This window comes from Castanea sativa, chromosome 3 (genome assembly GCF_040712315.1).
Source record: "Castanea sativa cultivar Marrone di Chiusa Pesio chromosome 3, ASM4071231v1".
NCBI classification, from domain to species: domain Eukaryota; kingdom Viridiplantae; phylum Streptophyta; class Magnoliopsida; order Fagales; family Fagaceae; genus Castanea; species Castanea sativa.
The window spans coordinates 31,749,805-31,762,355 of record NC_134015.1 but is presented as its reverse complement, the minus strand read 5'-3'; the positions used below and the strand labels follow the sequence as shown (position 1 = coordinate 31,762,355).

General features: G+C 33.1%; 1 long non-coding RNA gene across 1 annotated transcript; it reads right to left on the bottom strand.

Moving 5' to 3' along the window:
- Positions 1-6,685: 6,685 nt before the first annotated feature.
- LOC142628117 (uncharacterized) lies at positions 6,686-7,217 on the bottom strand. The gene is made up of 2 exons (XR_012842983.1): positions 6,984-7,217; positions 6,686-6,868 (listed from the first exon to the last, which is right to left on the bottom strand). It is a non-coding gene; the product is annotated as an uncharacterized LOC142628117 (long non-coding RNA).
- Between the last annotated feature and the right edge of the window lie 5,334 nt (positions 7,218-12,551).

Below are 12,551 nucleotides of genomic sequence, written 5' to 3'. Positions count from 1 at the left end.
GTCGAAATTCTGGAAAATTGGATTTTTTGAAAAACAACAGAATTTTATGTAGAAAACACTTGGTTCCAATAATTTCATGAATGGAATGCATGAGAATGAGTTTAAAAGTTTTTCAAAAACATGAGTTTCAACCCTGAACTTCAAAACAAAGTTTTTAATCAACAAAAGCATAATTTTTGCCAATCCTTAAACATAATTTGCATCAAACACCATAGAAAACATAATCTTGGATGGCCAAACTAGATTCACAAGCAATTCCATGTACAAAGTTTAGCAAAGAATAACTTGTGAAGTGTGTGCAACTAGTAACAACATGAGATACATGTGAGGTGATATGTAGATAGTAATCAATCACAATTTCTACAACAATCATCACATAAGTTTGAAAGAGACTATCACCTAAGGAGTTACATCATATAACTCTCACATCTCCTAGAAAACAAGCTTGCAATCATGTAAGTTTCTTTCTATTTTTGCCTCATAATGTACACACCAATTTTATTTCATTGTTAAATTGATATTTAAGCCAGATAATGTACACACCAATTTTATTATTAATCCGAGGCTACACCTTATGTTCTTTTTGTGAATGTGTCACACTTTCTCAAACACAAAATCTTATGATATGCACTAAGTTGTTCATGATTGACTAGTAAACAGTGGTGAGATAGTTATTTATGTCTTTCTCTTAGGATTTTCTAGTCCCAACAATCAAAAGCACGTGACTTCAAAATTAAGATCATGTGATAAAAAAACTATGAACAATTCCCACACAACATGCACTACATAGCCAAAACTAGCAAAGTGTAATAAAATAACCTCATCCAAGCTAAACACGGTACATAAGCATGTCATGTAAAGATAATAGGCCAACCTTGATTTCATATTCATGATGTGTAATACAAAAGAAATTAAAATCTTTTTGGTTTCAAAAAAAATTTATGACCAAAACTAAAATGCACACATTATGCTGAATGATAAAAAAAATAAAAATGCAAATGCAATGCATGACAATGCTTAACTAAGATATAGAGGGTACACAAACTAGAAATATCAATTTCTTAATTAACCCTTAAGTATATGTACAGACTAGTACGTACTCATACAAAATCATATTTATCTCAAAATATTCAAGCACTTAGTTGAACAATACATACCATTCAAGTTTCTCCACAATGTCAAGTATATTCTAAATCAAGAGAGAGATGTCATAATTCATGTAATCCTTAAGAAAATAAATCTAGACACAAAATAAAATATTTTTGTCTTTCTGAAAATTTTCAATGTTTTTGGATTTTATTTTTTAATAAAAAAGAACTTAAGAAAATAAAACAACCAAAAACTAAAAAACAACCTAAGAAAATAAAACAACCAACAACAAAGCTCGTTTTCTTCCTTTGTTTTTTTTGTTTTTTTTCTTTCCTAAGTCTAAATGCGTTAAGTGATGAGTTGCCACACAAAAAAATAATAATAAATAAATAATGAAAAAACCAAAACAAAACGCGTTAGGTCATTTTAAAGGAGAAAAAGTGTTTTTAATGTAAACCCTATAGCGGCAGTTTTAACGTAAGCCCTATAGCGAGTTTTTGAAATTAAAAGTCAGAATATTATTAAATTTGAAATTACACACATTGTTAGCTCTTTTGAAATTACAAGTACAATTTGGATATTTTTTGTTATTGTGGCCCAAGCATTTGGATTACTTCAAATAGAAGGACTATTTTATATATTTAACAAATTTTTTTATATTTTTAATCAAATTACAACCACAGAAAACGTGAAATATTTTTAAAATAAATTAACAACTAAGTGAAATTTTTTGCAATATATCATATATTGCCTACAATATTCTCATGAAAAATATATTGCCTACAATATTCCAATGAGATCCATGCCAATATAAAACTCAAAAACCGACAAGTCCTCAACAACAACAATGGCAACAATGTAGCAGCTGCAGTAATGGAGGCAACATGATCGATGGACTAGATCCTCCACTTGCTCCACATCGGACCATTCCAAAATTATACCCCCTAAACCTAAAAAATCGCCAAAAATAGCCCCCTTAATCCTAAGCAATGACTGAAATATCCCTAAGCCTAAAAAAAGACCAAGATACCCTCCTAAATATATATATATATATATATGACTGAAATACCCCTGAAACTTGAAAAATGACCAAAATACTCCTAAAACATAAAAAATGACCAATAAACCCTCAAACCCTAAAAAATGATCGATACACCCTCAAAACCTAAAAAAAGACTGAAATACCTTTGAAACCTAAATAATGTCCAAAACAACCTAAAACCTAAAAAATGATCACAATACCCCTGAAACATAAAAAGATTTCTGAAACACCCTTGATACCTCAAAAATGACAAAAACACTCTCGAATCCTAAAAAATGTCTGAAATATCACATAAGCCAAATAGCATGACCAAAATACCCCCTAAAAGCTAAAAATGATCAAATTACCACTAAGCATTAGAAAATCACCAATATACCCCTTAAGCAAAAAAAATGACCAAAATACCATGGAAACTTAAAACATTAATAAAATACTCCTAAAACCTAAAAAATGTCCAAAATAACCTTGAAACCTAAAAAGTGACCAAAATACCCCAAGACCAAAATACCTTCGGACATTTTTTAGGCGTATGAGGTATTTTGGTCAATTATTACATTTCGGGGGTATTTCGATCATTTTTCAAGTCTTAGGGTGATTTCGGTCATATTTAAGTTTTGGGAGAATTCCAAGGGTATTTTGGCTAATTTTTAGGTTACAGGAGTATTTTAGTCAATTTTTATGTTTAGAGGGTATTTGGTCATTTTTTAGGCTTTGGGGGTAATTTTGGTCAATTTTAGGTTTTGGGAGTGTTTCAGACATTATTTATGTTTCGAAGATACTTCGGTCAATTTTTAGGTTTTAGTAGTATATCGGTCATTTTTTAGGTTTCGTGGTTTATTTCAGACATTGTTTACGTTTACGAGAGGATTTTGGTCATTTTTTAGGTTTACGGGGGTATGTTGGTCTATTTTATGCATTGAGGTTGTTTTGGTCATTTATAGGCATCGGGGGTATTTCTAGGTTTGGAGGTATTTCGATCATGTTTTACTCTTAGGGGGGTCTTTTGGTAAAGTTTAAAAAGAGCCTCTTAAAAACCAAAAAAAAAGAGTAAACCCTATTATAGCGCTTTTAAAAGCGTTGTAATAGGATCTACCCAAAAGGAAAAGAGTAAACCCTATTACAGCACTTTTAAAAGTGCTGGGATAGGTCAATCATGTAAAGGAAGGAGTAAACCCTATTACAGCACTTTTAAAAGCGTTGGGATAAGTCAGTCACATAAAGGAAGGAGTAAACCCTATTACAGCGCTGTTAGAAATGTTGGGATAGGTAAATCACATAAGGGAATGAGTAAACCCTATTCTAGCGCTTTCAAAAGCGTTGGGATAGGTTAGTCAGATAAGGGGAGGAGTAAACCCTATTACAGTGCTTTTAAAAGCACTGAGCTAGGTAAATCACATAAGCAAATGAGTAAACCCTATGATAGCGCTTTTGAAAGCGCTGGAATAGATAAATCACATAAGAGAATGAGTAAACCCTATTCCATTGTTTTTAAAAGCATTGGGATAGGTCAATCACATAAGGGAAGGAGTAAACCCTATTACAGTACTTTTAGAAGCACTGGGATAGGTAAATCACATAAAGGAAAAATTAAACCCTATTCCAACGCTTTTAACAGCACTGGGATAGGTCAATCACATAAGGGAATGAGTAAACCCTATTCCAGTGCTTTTTAAAAGCACTGAGATAAGTCAATCACATAAGAGAAGGATTAAAACCTATTACAGTTCTTTGAGAAGCAATGAGATAAGTCTTCAATATCAGCAAAGGAATAATACCCTATTACGGCGCTTTTAAAAGCTGAAGGAAAAATGCATGTGTACAGCGAAAAATAACGGATCTACTTCATTCATAAATGTTAACATGCACTATGTAAGTTTCAGAATTAAAGAACAAGAGAGTGTACCTTGGAGTGGTGAATTTCAAAACCGAAGATTAAAATCACTTGGGAAGACTTTCAATCTTCACTCCAATTCCACTAACGCCCAAGATGTGTGGTCTCTCAATCAGTTCCAAAGGGTGAAATATCAAAGTGTCTAACACTTCTTCACACCACTTCACAATAGTGTTCTTCCAATTCTCTACAGAAAATTCTGTATATTTCTCCCTTTATGTCTAACCGATTATCTAACTAGACTGGCCTTTTGGGCCTTTCCAATTGGGCTTAAGTGTGTGGCTTGGAGTGGGACCAAAAGGGACCAATAAGACACTAGCTCCAATGGGCCTTAGGCTTTTCTATCAACTCTTGACAAGTCCAAAGTTATCATTAACTATATTTAATACCACTATATAAATATAGTTGCACTCTAGGCCTTATTTATAAATTATATCCTAAGACTTTATTGTACATACAACCCCTTCATAAAATATTCGTAGTAACACAAAGTCATGTATGTAGACTGTCACTTTGTAGATTACTACATCTTATCCTTGAGTACCCAGTTTAATCCTTTAAGTTATTCATCATATATATATGAAATCTAATTTCATAAATATATACTCTAGTAACTATTTACTAAAGTAGTTAGGCCTAACATTCTGAATAACAAACTCATTAAACTTATCTCAAGGGAATATTTTGTATCTCCGTTAAGAGACTATGAATTCCATCTTGAGAATATACGTTCCATCAACATTAAATGTGGTTGCCCAACATACTGAGGTTTTGACCGTAACTCTAGATCTCACTTTTGATATATCAAAGCAACGTATACCTCATGATCAAGTCCATTATTCTCTCAGGATTAAGAGTTCATGCAAATATAAGTCGTGAGTTTACTATTCATTTGACAGTTGTTAGGAGAATAATAAATCTCACACCGGTCCAGTTCAATATGTCTTAACTCTTAAAACATATCAACATATCAACTAGAAATCTCCATTTCCATGATCAAGACAAATCATCTTAGTTGATATATTATAGTCTTCGCAGATGAAATGCCCAATTTCATCACCGGCTACGAACTAAAATTCTGAGTTTACAAAGAACTTGTGATTTATATCTTCTATGACTTTTCACATAAATCACATACTCTGCATCTCATGGATTATATGATAATGTCTCAATATTCATGTTACCTTTATTTTTAGATAATAGCAAAACAATTTTATTAAACACAACATTAAGTCATACATAATGTCATACATAATAACATACATAACATCATACAATAGAATTTAAGGGCACACGTCCTAACAAAAACGCTAGAACAGGTTTTCAATATTACCAACCTATACCAGCGGTTTCAAAGCGCTGTAATAGGTGATTTAAGATTAAAAAAAAAATTTAAATAAAAATATTATTATAAACAACCTGTCTAGGCAGTTTCAAAAATGCTGGAATAGGTTTTACATATGAAAAACCCTAAAGCAGCAGTTTTAAAACTGTCGGAATAGGCTCTTTACAAACAAGAAAATAATTAAAAAAGAAATTGATATTTCTACCCTATAGCGGCGGTTTGAAACGCTGTAATAGGTCTACCTATACCAACTGTTTCTAAAACCGCCGCTATAAGACTCCTATAGTAGCGGTTGAAAAAGCGCCACTGTTGAACCGCCGTAATAGGGCAACCTATACCAACGGTTTCTAAAAGCGCTGTTATAAGGTAACCTATTACGGTGGTTTTGAAAAGTGCTGGGAAAAAACGCTGGTGTAAGACAAGTTTTTTATAGTGGTGGTTACGATGGACTCACTCTAGGTTGCTTTTAAAAGGTCAGGTGACATGCACGTAGACATTTGAAGGTGAAGATTCGAGGCTCTCATACTTATGCAGTACTCAAGTAAATATGACTACTTGATCTTAACAAGAACAATATCTTGGCTTGATCATTGAACAAAGACTCACATCCTAATCACTAGTTTTTAGACAAATCTAAACACATCATGATCTAAAGGTTTTGGTGGCAGAATTAAGTAGCACTACATTTTTGGACTTACACAAGTCAATACACGCTACTAAACTACATGCGAATTTGCGAAACGCTACTAGTACATGCCATATGCGATGCGAAACCCTGTTGGTTTGCTACAATGCCCCTAATCCAGAATCCAACTGCATTCCTATCATTACAATAAAGACAAAATTCTCCCACCGAAATAGCAATATCTTTTTAATCGACAGTGTCCACATGGGGTGGCGAGTAAAACAAATTTGGATTCGACCCCACTAAAATGAAGGACCACTTTATTCCTAAAGAATTTTCACCCAGCAAGAGTAATTATGAGGTACTGATAGTGACCTCAGTAAATAAAATGCAGTGGGAGTCCATCTGAAAATTGGATTTGATTTTGCTCGTGTTGTGTGCTTGTAAGTTTGTGAATTTGTAATTATCCCCACTTTTTTTCTCAACTGCTTGATAAGTATCATATGTCAGTTTGTTAATTAAGCAAGTGTCATGATATTCAGTTTCTTCTTCTTGTATACATATCCATCATATAAAGTACGTACGTAGATGGGAATTCATTATCTGGAATTCATCATGAGTATACCGAATGATCACCTGAACTCGGTGTAAAACAATTCCCCATTCATGTATAGATTACCAAATAAAAACTCATTATTGGAATATGTATATTTTATTTATTAGGCCAAGCCTAAAAAGACAGACATTGATATAAAATCACAAGCAACTTCCATATATAATACTGCTAAACATCAAGGAGGACCGGCATGAATTAACATCTTCATGGACCCTTCACACGCATGCCTTGTCATCCTCATTCTACTTGGCTCCTGCTGCCTAAAAAACCATCAAAAATTAAATTAAATTAAAATATTAAGTATATACAAAATAATTATAAGCACAATTTTCTACTTCTTTATAGATTTTAAAGGTTTATGCATGGATGTAGTACCTTCTTCTTAGGCTCTCGTGGCTTCTGCTCAGCCTTCTTAGGGGCCGGCTTGGAGGCCGGAGCCTTGGGTGTGCTCTCGCTAGGTTTGGCAGGCTCTTTCTTGACCTGCCCTGGTGCTTGGGTGCCAACGGGTTTCTCAGCTTTGAGTGATGCCATTTTTGTGTGAATGCTCTAGCTCTTCTTCACTGAAAGAGTCGTGTCTACCTTGCTGGCCTCAAGTATTAGCTCCACTAAGACACATCTATATATAGTTGAGTTCCATAACTCAAGTGAAAGTGACTTGGAATCATTTCAACCAAGTGGTAGATGGGAGAGAAGTGATGGAGTATTCTTTGAGACATGATATTGTATCAGATTCTTTTAACAACAACGCGTAAACTGAACTGGAAGCCTTTTAAATCTTTAAGAGATGCTATTCTATCAGATAGAATCTTTCAAGGCATATTATTATATTTTTTTGATATTTTTGGATTCGTATTCTAAGAAAACCGAGGGTAGTATAGATATTTTCAGAGCATAAATCTAAATGGGCAGTACACATTTTATTTCAAGATATATATGTTAGAAGCTTCTAATAGGTAGGACAAAATAATATTTTAGTAGCGGATTTTCAATTCATAAGGTTTTTTTTTTTTTTTTGTCAAATAAGAAATCCATAATTTGGACCCACTTAATAAGGAATGAAACTCTATCTCTCTAACAAGTCCAACTTAAATTCAAACACATCATTTTTTTATCATTTTTAAAATAAAATTATTTTTGTTTAGTCCAAATTTAACAAGGAGTAAAACTCTTTCTCTCTAACAAGTCCAGCTTAAACTCAAACTCTTTATTGTCATTTTTTTTAACAAAATTATTTTTATTTAGTCCAAACTTAACAATGAGTGAAACTCTATCTCTCTAATAAGTCTAACTTAAACTCAACCTCAAACATTGATAATTTTTTTTTTTTTTGAATAAATCCTATACTAAGATTATCCTAGACGTGGCTTTATTTGGATAAATATAAAAATCATCAACTATTGATAAAGTTCAACTTCTTTGGATAGTAGAAGAATTCTACTGCAACTTTTTTAAAAAGTAATTTTCGTACATAAACCACCAAACTCTTTTTAGTCTTTTTTACAAGATAGAAAATGTTGCAAGAATTGGAATTATTCTTTTGAATATAGCTCATCTTTCTTTTATATTTCTCTATTGTTTAGTCATATATATATATATATATATATATATATATATATATATATATATATATATATTGTTTCAATAATTTCTAAGCAGTGAATCATCTGATTCCTTAATATTTTTTGACCTTTTAGAAATTTTAACATTTGAATTTTTGAGTTTTTTTTATTTTATTTTTTATTTTTACAGTATTTGAAATTGTCTAATTTTTTTTTTTTAAACCATTGCACATTCAAGTAATGACTTATTCATCAAATTGTAACACAAATTGAAGTCATACAAAAGAAAATCATGCAATGGTGTAGTTTCTTAATCAATTTAAGATTTTATAAAATTATTTTAGTCTACCTCACAAATAGATAGATTCCCGTTCGTAGCACATGTTAGCAACTAGCTTGTATTATAGTGATACTAATTTATAGAACCATGTAATAATCTAATTTTTATTTGTGTAGGTTTAGACTTTAAAGTATAAAAAGGTCACGACTTTAGAAAATTGCAATAACCATGTTCTATTATTTTGTACTATATCACAAGAAAAATTAAGTGGATTAGTCATATTATCAATTGAAAAAGAAATGCTAGAGGAACTTAAATACAAAAACTTAATTAGTAATTTTGCATCTCAAAAAGCAAGAAAAATAGATTTTAAATCAAAATAAAAAATTTTAATAATTTATTTAATTAATATTTAAATATAAAAATGCCACACTTAAAATTTTCGCATAAGGTCCTCAAAGTTGTTGAGTTGGCCCTGGTTAGTATTATATGCCTAGAGCCAAAATTAAAGTATACATGCAAATGCTTAATTAAAGTAGCTGAGATTGAGAATAATGAGGTTCTTCAAATCTAAAATGCATTCTTCCCTCACCCCCCCCCCCCTTTCTCTCTCTAATACAATAGGATTTGAAATTTATGGTGTTTATGATAATTATTTTTTTAAATCAAGATATATTCTTTTTACAATCAAGACAAGGTCTAGACAACCATTAGTTTGTGTTTTTTCTTTTTCTTTGGTGTGGGGGATTTGAGCTTAGCTTTTTTATTCGACACCAAGAGATTCCACCAATATAACTAACCAAAATTTGCAACAAAAATGCAAATTGATTGATGTTGATTACTTGAACAAAAATACCTTCTAATGAAAAAGTATTTTTGATGAACTCAAAAAGCGCTCACAAAAGGACCTATTTTTTAGGATAAAATGAAGCCCCCTTAAATACTGCACTTCACAAACGCATATTTAGTAAGACAATTTCCCATCATATGATTTTTGTTAGTCTATAACTTAGTCTAGCCTAGCCCATCGATCTTAGTGTAGACACCACATTTTATACCCCTTACAACTCGGGTCCCTGTTCCCTAATGATGCTCAAGCTCTAAGGCCTAAGGCCAGTTTAGAGCCCAATCAGATATTAAATTTATTTAAGGAGTGTTAAAATGGAAAATTTACCTTTTAAATGAGCAAAAATCTATTTTTGAAAATAAAATGACCAAAGAGTCCCTCGGCCCACGTATGTGGGCAGTGGCATGCGTATATAGGCACTTTCTTGTGTACACAGGTAGGGCTTTAGAAAGATAAGAAAGACAAGTTTTTAGCAATAATGACTGAGGTTTGGAATGAATCCTACATCATCTGGGAGATATTCCAAACCCTATTTTTTCCTCCATATAAAGCCGTACGTGGTACATTTTCAAAACACATAGAAATCTCACGGAAAAAACCGAAGATTCACTAGAAAATAGTAAACAAAAAGGAGTTTTTTCACAAAACACTCTCAAGTCAATTTTAATTGATTGGGACCTTTTCTGGCCCCAATCCTCAAGTCAAAAATGAGTTTTTCACAAAACACTCTCAAGTCAGTTTTTCACACGTTTATTGATTGTGATAGATTTGACTGTGGGGATTGGTCAAATCAAAGCTTGAGAACTTCTTTTTGAGGTATCAAGCCCTTTCTTTTTATTTTGCTTTTCTTTTTGCATTTTAATCTTATTTTTTGCTTAGTTTATGTTTATACATGTCTGTTTAGGTTAGTTTTATAGTTCTTTTTATGTTCTGAGCAAGCTACATTGTTAGAATTAGGGTTTTCTTTTATGCTTTGTTTTCAGTTTTGTGTTTTGCGTTAGGGTTATTGAACAAGTCCCACGCACGCATGTCATGAGCATGTGTACGCAGATTAAGCCTTGCATACGCAGGCCTTTGGCTACGCATGTAGGCACTTGCCCAAAAACCCTAATTCAAATTTCTTATGTTGTTTGGTTTGCTTGTTTCACATGTTTTGCATTTGTCTAAGCCCATTTCATATGATTCTACTCATCTGAGTCTTTGTCTTGCATGCTTGCTTATCTTTAATATGTTTAGATTAGGGTTTTATGTTTATTTTTTGTCTAACTACCATGAACATGCATTCACATGTCCATGCACAATGCCAAAGGTGCTGAGGTGTTGAAAGGTAAGTAAAGGTAAGCCATGCATTGGTATGAACAAGCATTGGATGGTGTATATTGTTGAATGTTTTATTTTATGTCTTTCAAATCCAATCATATGCTTCATATGATTTCGTGATTGCTATTATATGCTTGTTGCCATGCTTAGGTTGCTGCCTTGTTTTAGATATATAATAGGGTTTTCACATGCTAGATGAAAGCTAGGGTTTGTATATTTACGTGGATTAGCTTTCTTTTTCTTTAATGGATAGATTAGTATGTGTTTTGGGATAATAATGCCATGATTGTATGTTTAGATGCATGCTAGTGTGTGTGTGAGTTTAAGACACAAGTGTTGAAAGTGTTTTTAATAAGGTTAAGACGCAAGACACAAAAATTGTAGGCCAACCTTAGGGTTGAGAAATCTTGGGTGCCTAACACCTTCCCAAAAGCATACCTAAACTCCAAACCCATACTTTGGTAGTAAGATCAAAGGCCCTTCTTCAAAAGGACGTTATATATATGGTTCCTAGATCATTGCAAAAACTAGGTGGCAACTCCGAGACCCCTTGTGTAAACAGTGGCGACTCCACTGGGATAGTGAGTTTAATTCCTATGTGTTTTATTTCTTAACCTTAATAAAAACTTTTTCAATACTTGTTTACACACACATAACTTGTTCTCTTTTTTTTCCCTTAACCTCGATTGGTGATGAGTGGGAAGATGGAATGCTCCATTCAAGCCCAAATCTTCTGAAGTTCATCCCACCAACTCACAATCGGTCTCATCGACTATAATAGGCTTTGAGTACATTAAAGGTTTGCTACCAATCCACTATGGGGTCCGGTTAGGCCCTCGGTTGGAATCATAGCCCATCTAGTTGTGAGTGATCTACTTATCTATCCCTTTAGCCTTAGGGAGCCTATCCACACTAGAGAGATCCTAGACCATATCATGAAGGATACCCTTTATATCTCTTGTTGTTCAACCATATATCATGTGTTCACCTAATTCTAAAGAACAAATAAAATGTATAAAAATAGAAGGGATGACACTAAAGTCATGGTATACCCAAAGATGTTATGCAATAAAAGAAAAGTTTTCACATATAAGAGGCTTATCCCTAAATCCAAAGGTATATCTTAACTTGAAAGGTTCATAAGACCATAGCCTAATTGCTATTGTAGGCCCAAGTGGAAAAAAACCCTTTTTGAAAAGGGGATTTTGGGCCTAAGGTAACAAATATGCTATGGACTTAGCATCCAAAATCCTACAAAGCCAATATGAACTTCCCAAATCTTGGGCCTCCTTGTTGTATGCCTAGGCCCAAAATGATGAGAACTTCATGAGCTTTGAGAGGAAGGCTACAATATATTCTAGCTAAAGGGCTATTTCCTAAAAAGAATGAAAAATGAAATAAAAATGAAAAGCCCAAAAGTGATGAATACATTGTAAGCCCATGTTTGAGAGAAAGGGTTGAAAATTTTTAATTGCATTCTAATGAAAGCCTATGAAAGTAAGATGAGACCTTTATTGTAAATGGACCAAAGCCCAATCAAACAGGGGCGAAAAATCCATAAGAGGGAAGGGAGTGATGTTGTAATTGGGTCTTCATTAAAATGAACTTAAGAATTTTCTAAGGACATCTAAAAAGTTAAAAAAAACCTTTAATTGGGACATGTACTTGATGAAAGTAGGGCTTCTTTTGAGGCCTCATTGCACCACCAAAGTCAAGAAAACATGTCCCCACTTCCATTTGGATTCGAGAGAAAGGAAGGTGTTTGATCAAGATTGAAGACACAGACCAAGAAGAGGAAGCGACCTTCCAAGAAACGACGACTACCTCCGTAGAAGACTCAACGGCACAAAAGATCCTTAAGGCTTTGGATGAACATGGAGAGGCCTCAAGAAAATAGGAGGGCATCTCACTAGGTTGGAGGAGTCTAAGCTCAAGAA